This window comes from Globicephala melas, chromosome 13 (assembly GCF_963455315.2).
Source record: "Globicephala melas chromosome 13, mGloMel1.2, whole genome shotgun sequence".
Taxonomy (NCBI): domain Eukaryota; kingdom Metazoa; phylum Chordata; class Mammalia; order Artiodactyla; family Delphinidae; genus Globicephala; species Globicephala melas.
In genome coordinates, this window is record NC_083326.1 from 31,719,829 (window position 1) to 31,727,749 (window position 7,921).

General features: G+C 36.1%; 1 pseudogene; it reads left to right on the forward strand.

Annotated features, from left to right (window-relative positions):
* The first annotated feature begins 5,908 nt into the window (after nucleotides 1–5,908).
* On the forward strand, nucleotides 5,909–6,426 carry LOC115845777 (protein FAM136A pseudogene; annotated as a pseudogene).
* Nucleotides 6,427–7,921: the final 1,495 nt, after the last annotated feature.

Sequence of the window (7,921 nt, forward strand, 5' to 3'; positions counted from 1 at the left end):
CCTGGTCCTACCTGGTCTTTGAGACATGATACTGGATGCTGCTAAAGTCAATGACATTCCTTCCTTCCTGACTTGATAATTGCCTCAGCATATAGCCTTGTACATACCTGAATTACTAAATATGGATAATGTATGCAACCTCCCATTCCTGTGCCTGAGAAATTAAAAATCAGACATGACATCTGAATCTTCCCAAACCATCAGAATTTTCTGTTCCTCATACTCACTCACGTTTGCCTCTGACCTCTTGCCTATCACTATTCTCTCCTGGTACCACCTCCCACTGACAAGAAAGATTTACCTTCCCCTGTATGAAACAAACTCTCCTTTTTTATGATATACTCTTTTGCTTTTCCTATACATTGGCTACAGTATGGTCAAGCCTGCAAATAGTTATTCTTTTCTTCACTCTATTTTATTTATTTCTGCTCTATTCTTTATTATTTCCTGTTTTCTGGTAACTTTAGGCTTTGTTTGTTCTTCTTTGTTATATAAGTTCCTTGAGTTACATTGTTTGAAATCTTTCTACATTTTTAAAATTGAAGTATATTTCATTTATAATATTATATTAGTTTCTGATGGACAGCATAGTCATACAGTATTTTTAAAGATTATACTCCATTAAAAGTTAGTAAAAGATAATGGCTATTATTCCCTGTGCTGTACAATATATCCTTATTGTTTATCTATTTTATACATAGTAGTTTGTGTCTCTTAATCCCATACCCCTAACAAGCCCCTACCCCTTTGCTCTGCCCTCTGGTAGCCACAAGTTTGTTTCCTATATCTGTGATTCTGCTATTGTTTTGCTATATACATTCATTTGTATTATTTTTTAGATTCCACATATAAGTCATATCATACAGTATTTGTTGTTCTCTGACTTATTTCACTAAGCATAATATTCTCTTCATCCATCCATGCTGCTGCAAGCAGCAATATTTAATTCTTTTTTATGGCTGAGTAATATTTCTCTCTCTCTCTCTCTCTCTCTCTCCCTACACACACACACACACACACACACACACACACACACACACACACACACCCCATAGCTTCTTTATACATTCGTCTGTTGTTGGACACTTGGGTTGCTTCCATAACTTGACTATTGTAAATAATGCTGCTATGAATATTGGGGTACATGTATCTTTTTGAATTAATATTTTCATTTTTTCCTGGTTATGTACCCAGGAGTGGAATTGCTGGATCATAAGGTAGTTCTATATTTAGTTCTTTGAGGTACCTCCATACTGTGTTCCATAGTTACTGTACCAATTTACATAATGTACATTCCTACCAACAATGTACAGGGGTTACCTTTTCTCCACTTTGTCTTGAACATTTGTTACTTGAATATTTCTTAATGAAAGCCATTCTACAGGTATGAGGTGATATCTCATTGTTTTGATTTACATTTTTCTAATATTAGCAATTTTGAGCATCTTTTCACATACCTGTTAGCCATCTGTATGTCTTCTTCAGAAAAATATCTCTCAGGTCTTCTGACCAGTTTTTGACGGGGTTGTTTGCGTTTCTTTTTGATATTGAGTTGTATGAACTGAACTGTTTATGTATTTTGGATGTTAACCCCTTGTTATATCATTTGCAAATATTTTCTCCCATTCCAAAGAATGTCTTTTTCTTTTGCTGATGGTTTTCTTTGCTGTGCAAAAGTTTTTAAGTTGAATTAGATCCAATTTGTTTATTTTTGTTTTATTTCTATTGCCTTAGGAAACAAATTCAAAAAAATATTGCTATGATTTATTTCAAAGAGTGTTCTGCCTGTGTTATCTCCTAGGTGTTTTATGGTTTCAGGTCTTACATGTAGGTCTTTAATCCATTTTATTTCATTTTTGTATATAGTATGAGGGAATGTTCTAATCTCATTTTTTTTTACATGTAGCTGTCCAGTTTTCCCAGCACCAATTATAAAGAGACTATCTTTTCTCCATCATATATCCTTGCCTCCTTTGTTGTAGATTAATTGACCATAGGTGCACGGATTTACATCTAGGCTGTCTATTCTGTTTCATTGAGCTACTTGTATGTTTTGTGCCAGTACATTGCTGTTTTGTTTACTATAGCTTTGTAGTACAATTTGAAGTTGGGGGGGGGGGTTCATACCTCCAGCTTTGTTCATTTTTGTCAAGATTGCCTTAGTAATTTTGAAGCTTTTTGTGGTTCCATATAAATTTTAGGGTTATTTGTTCTAGTTCTGTGAAAAACAACATGGTTATTTTAATAGGGATTGCCTTAAACCTGTATATTGTTTTGGGTAGTATGGCCATTTTAACAATATTAATTCTTCCAATCCAAGAACATGGACTATCTTTCCGTTTATTTGTATAATCTTCAATTTTCTTCATTGATATTTTATGGTTTTCAGAGTATAGGACTTTCAGCCCATTGGTTAAGTTTATTCCTATGTATTTTATTCTTTTTGATGCAATTGCAAATGGGATTTTTTTTGAAATTTTCTTTTGATAGTTCATTATTAGTATAGAGAAAAGCATATATTAATATATATATATATATTTTTTTTTTTTTTCTTTTCAGTATGTGGGCGTCTCACTGTTGTGGCCTCTCCCGTTGCGGAGCACAGGCTCCAGACACACAGGCTCAGCAGCCATGTCTCATGGACCCAGCTGCTCCGCAGCATGTGGGATCTTCCCAGACCAGGGCACAAACCCGTGTCCCCTGCATCAGCAGGCAGACTCTCAACCACTGTGCCACCAGGGAAGCCCTAATATATATATTAATCTTATATCCTGTCACTTTGCTGAGTTCATTTATTAGTTATAATAATTTTGAGTGGAGACTTTAGGGTTTCCCATGTAAAGAATCATGTCATCTGAAAATACTGACGGTTTTACATTTTCCCTTCCAATTTGGATGCCTTTTATTTCTTTCACTTGCCTGATTGCCATGGCTAGGCCTTCAAATCCTATGTTAAATAGAAGTAACAGAGTGGGTATCCTTGTCTTGTTCCTGAATTAAGAGGAAAGGCTTTCAGCTTTTCATCATCGAGTATGATGTTAGTTGTGTGTTTTTCATAAATGGCCTTTATTATGTTGAGATATGTTTTCTCTATAATCACTTTGTTGAGGTTTTTTATCAGGAATGGATGTTGAATTTCGTCAAATGCTTTTTCTGTGTCAATTGAGATGAACATTGTGATTTTTAGCTCTCCTTTTGTTAATGTTGGGTGCGACATTAATTGGTTTGTGAATGTTGAATCATCCTTGCATTCCTGGAATAAATTCAACTTGATTATGGTGTATGATCTTCTTTATGTATTGTTGGATTCATTTTTGTAATATATTTTGAGGATTTTTGCATCTATATTCATCAATGATACTCGTCTCTAATTTTTTGTGTTATCTTTGTCTGGTTTTTGTATCAAGGCAATGGTGGTCTCTCAGTATGTATTTGAGAGTGTTTTCTCTTCTTCAGTATTTTGCAGTAGTTTGAGAAGGGAAGGTATTAGCTCTTTTCATATGCTTGATATAATTCCCCTGGGACATCATTTGGTCCTGGATTTTTGTTTGGTGGGAGAGTTTTATTACAAATTCAATTACCAGTGATAGGTCTGTTCAACTTGTCTGTTTCTTCCTGATTCCATCTTGACAGGTTGTATCTTTTAAAAATTTGTCCATTTCTTCCTGGCTGTCCAATTTGTTGACATATAACTGTATATAGTATTATCTTATGATTTTTTACATCTCTGTAGTATTGGTTGTTGTTTTTTTACCTCTTTCATTGATTATTTCATTTATTTGCATCCTTTCTTTTTTCTTCTTGGTGAAGCTGGCTGAAGGATTATCAATTTTGTTTATATTTTCAAGAACTCAGCTTTTTGTTTTATTGATATTTTCTATTTTTTAATCTCTATTTTATTTATTTCCTGCCTGATCTTCATTATTTCCTACCTTCTGCTGACTTTGAGCTTTGTTTTTTATTCTTTCTATATTTTTTTTAGATGGTAGGTTACGTTGTTTATTTGAGATTTTTGTTATTTCTTGAGGAAGGCCTGTATTGCTATAAACTTCCTTCTTAGAACTGCTTTTGTTGCATCCCATAGATTTTGGAGTATTGTGTTTACATTTCCATTTGTCTTAAGGTATATTCTGATTTCCTGTTTGATTTCATCATTGACTGACTTGTTTTGTAGTAGCATGTTTTTAGTCTTCAACTGTTTGTTATTTTCCTAGTTTTTTTTTTGTAACGAATTTCTAGTTTCATACAGTAGTGATTGGAAAAATGCTTGATATAATTTCTATCTTAAACTTGTTGAGACTTATTTTGTGGTGTAGTGTGTGATTTTTCCTGGAGAATGTTCCATGTGCACTTGAAAAGAATGTGTATTCTGATGTTTGTGAATGGAATATTCTGTAGAAATCTGTTAAGTCCAAATGCTCTATTGTATCATGTAGGACCATTGTTGTCTTATTGATTTTTCTATCTGGATGTCTGTCCATTGATGTAAGTAGAATGTTAAAATCCCTACAATTATTGAACTATTGTCTATTTCTCCCTTTATGTCTGCTAATATTTGCTTTATATATTAGGTGCTCCTATATTGGGTGCATATATGTTAATGAGTATAGTATCCTTTTCTTGTAGTGATCCCTTTGTCATTATATAATGTTTTCTTTGTCTTTTGTTTTAGACTTTGTTTTAAAGTCTATTTTGTCTGATATGACTATTGCTATCCACAGTTCCTTGTTTTCATTTGCATGAAATATCTTTTTCCATTTCCTCACTTTCAGTCTGTTGTGTGTCTTTAGCCATGAAGTGAGTCTCTTGTAGGCGGCATATTGAAGGGTATTTTTTTATATCCAATCAGCCACCCCTATGTCTTTTGATCAAAGCATATAGTACATTGACATTTAAAGTAATTATTGATAGGTATGTACTTGTTGTCATTTTGTTACTTGTTTTCTGGTTGTTTTTGTAGTTCTCTGTTCATTTCTTTTTTGTTGTTCTTCCTTCCCTTGTGGTTTGATTATTTTCTTTAGCAGTATGCTTGTGTTCCTATCTTTTTAGTTTTTGTACATCTATTGTAGGTTTTTGTTTTGTGTTTACCATGGAGTTCGTATATGTTGACTTGTAATTTTATCTACTTCTATTAAACTGGTAGTCATTTAACTTCTAACACATTACAAAGATTTACATTTATTTCTCCATACTCTTACATTTTGTGATTTTAATGTCATATTTTACATCTTCCTTTTACATTTTTTTTGTCTTTTAATCCACGTACTGGCTTATTTAAGTGGCTGACCCTCAGTCCTTACTATATATTTGCCTTTCCTAGTGGGGTTTTCACTTTCTTATGGAGTCTTACTTCTTTTCCACTTAGAGAAGACAATGAAACATTTCTTTTATGTTCAGCTTAGTATTGATGAACTCTTTTAGTTTTTGCTTGTCTGAGAAGTTCTTTAATCCTCCTTCTATTCTAAATGATATTCTTGTTGAGTAGAGTATCCTAAGTTACAGGTTTTTTCCTTTTAGCACTTAGAATATTTCATTCCACTCCCTTCTGGCCTGAAAAGTTTCTTCAGAGAAATCATCTAGTAGACCTATGGGGATTCCTTTGTATATGACTTTTTGTTTATCTCTTGCTGCCTTTAGAATTCTCTCTTTAACTTTTGTCATTTTAATTATGATACATCTTGGTGTGGATCTATTTGGGTTCATCTTATTTGGAACCCTCTCTCCTTCCTGTACCTGGATACCAGTTTCCTTCTTCAGATTTGGGAAGTTTTCAGCCATAATTTCCTCAACATCATTTTTGAACCCTTTCTCTCTCACTTTCTTTCTAGAATGCTTATAATGTGAATGTTGGAACACTTAATGTTATCCCAGACATCTCTTAAATTGTTTTCGGTCCATGTGGGCGCCGGCGTGGCACGGAGCAGCGCCGTGTCGCCATGGCGGAGCTGCAACAGCTCCGGGTGCAGGAGGCGGTGGACTCTATGGTGAAGTGTCTGGAGAGAGAGAACATCCGGAAGATGCAGGGCCTCATGTTCCGGTGCAGCGCCGGCTGTTGTGAGGACAGCCAGGCGTCCATGCAGCAAGTGCGCCAGTGCATTGAGCGCTGCCATGCACCTCTGGCTCAAGCCCAGGCTCTGGTGACCAGCGAGTTGGAGAAGTTCCAGGACCGCCTGGCCCGGTGCACTATGCATTGCAATGACAAAGCCAAAGATTCAATTGATGCAGGGAGTAAAGAGCTTCAGGTGAAGCGGCAGCTGGAGAGTTGCGTGACCACGTGTGTGGATGACCACATGAACCTCATCCCAACCATGACCAAGAAGATGAAGGAGTCTCTCTCATCCATTGGGAAGTAGATGTCTGCTATTGACCATCGGGGCTTAAGGCAGGAGTCTATTTAAGAAGAGAAATGGGGATTTGGGTTTTCTAAGGAAGGTTTATGAATGAGGAAATTAAGGATGGCAGCAAGTTTAAGGCCTATATCACTTGCCTCTCACTGGTTCCTTTGTGTTTGAAACCTAGAAAGTGAAAAAACCTGGTGCTAAAATTGGGGTCAGAGATAGCACAGGAGAGTTTTTATGATCCTGAATTTCACATGGCAAGTGCTTATCCTGGCAACAGGGAGTCTCCCTTGTACCAAACCACAGCCCTCCAAGGTACCAGATTCTCTTAGTACACGGATACCAACAGGCTGGCAGGTTCATCTGACCTGCTTATGAGCTGGTGGAGTGTGAGGAGAGGTGTTTCTGTTTGTTGCCAACCTCCTGTTTACCAGAAGGATCACTACAACGTTTCCCACAAACTGGAAATAAAACAAAATCCATGAGGTCACTAATTTAGAAGGGGAAAGGGGGCTTCTGGGGATTTGTTTTGCGTGGTTTTGTTTTATATACAAGGGCATGAAGCTACTTTAAGATGTAGAGTTGGGAGAGGTAGTTTCAATAAAAACTTTGAAAGGGTCCTTGCAGATATTCATTTCTAGCCGTCAGGACGTGGATGCGCATTTCTTAAAATTCTCACACATGACATCTTTCAGCCTGGAGACCCTGCAAAAATATAAGAAGCGCTATCACACTGGTAGGGGAAGCAAACCTTCCCTCTGACTGGCAGCCATGATGAGCCCTGAGACTGTCAGCAGCAGAGTCAGCCGAGTGACAAGACAATCTTGCAGTGACACTCACCCTTGAAGGGAAAGGGGATTTTGATTGTGCTATATGCTAGTATTCAAGAATGAACAGTGAAAGAGGAATTGTTAGCTGCTTAATTAAGAGAGTTATGAAGTACTGGCTTTGGAAAAATCTGGTTTTCATAAAACAAAATAGAATGAAAGCCTACACCCAGTATTGCTTACTTTGCCCCCTGTGATAACAGAGCTCTGTTGAAACAATCCCTTGGCAACACGAAGGTCAAAGGAGAAAAAGTAAGCAACTCGGGCAAGCTGTGACTCCTTTAGAGCAAAAAAAGGGACAGCCCTCCGTTACCAAATACTACTTTTGCAACATGCGTTGTTCTTGCCCCAGTTCTGGCACCTTATCGTTTTATTAAGGACCTTGTGTTTTTACCCACTTATTACTTGAAATGATAATATAGCCTGTCTGTTTGCTGTTTCAAGACTGTGATATATTTTCCTAGTGGTTTGGTTTTAAAAATACATAAGACTTAATTTTTCTTCCAAAAAAAAAAAATTGTTTTCATTTTTTAAAAATGTGTTTCGTTTTCCTTCCTGCTGTTCTGATTGGGTGAATCCCATTATTCTATCTTCCAAGTCACTTATGCATTCTTCTGTATCACTTAGTAAGCTATTCATTCCTTCTAGCATGCTTTTTATTTCAGCTATTGAATTATTCACTTCTGATTGGGTCTTTTTTTTTTTTATTTTCTAGTTCCTTGTTAAAATATTCACTCTTTACATCAATTATTTTCC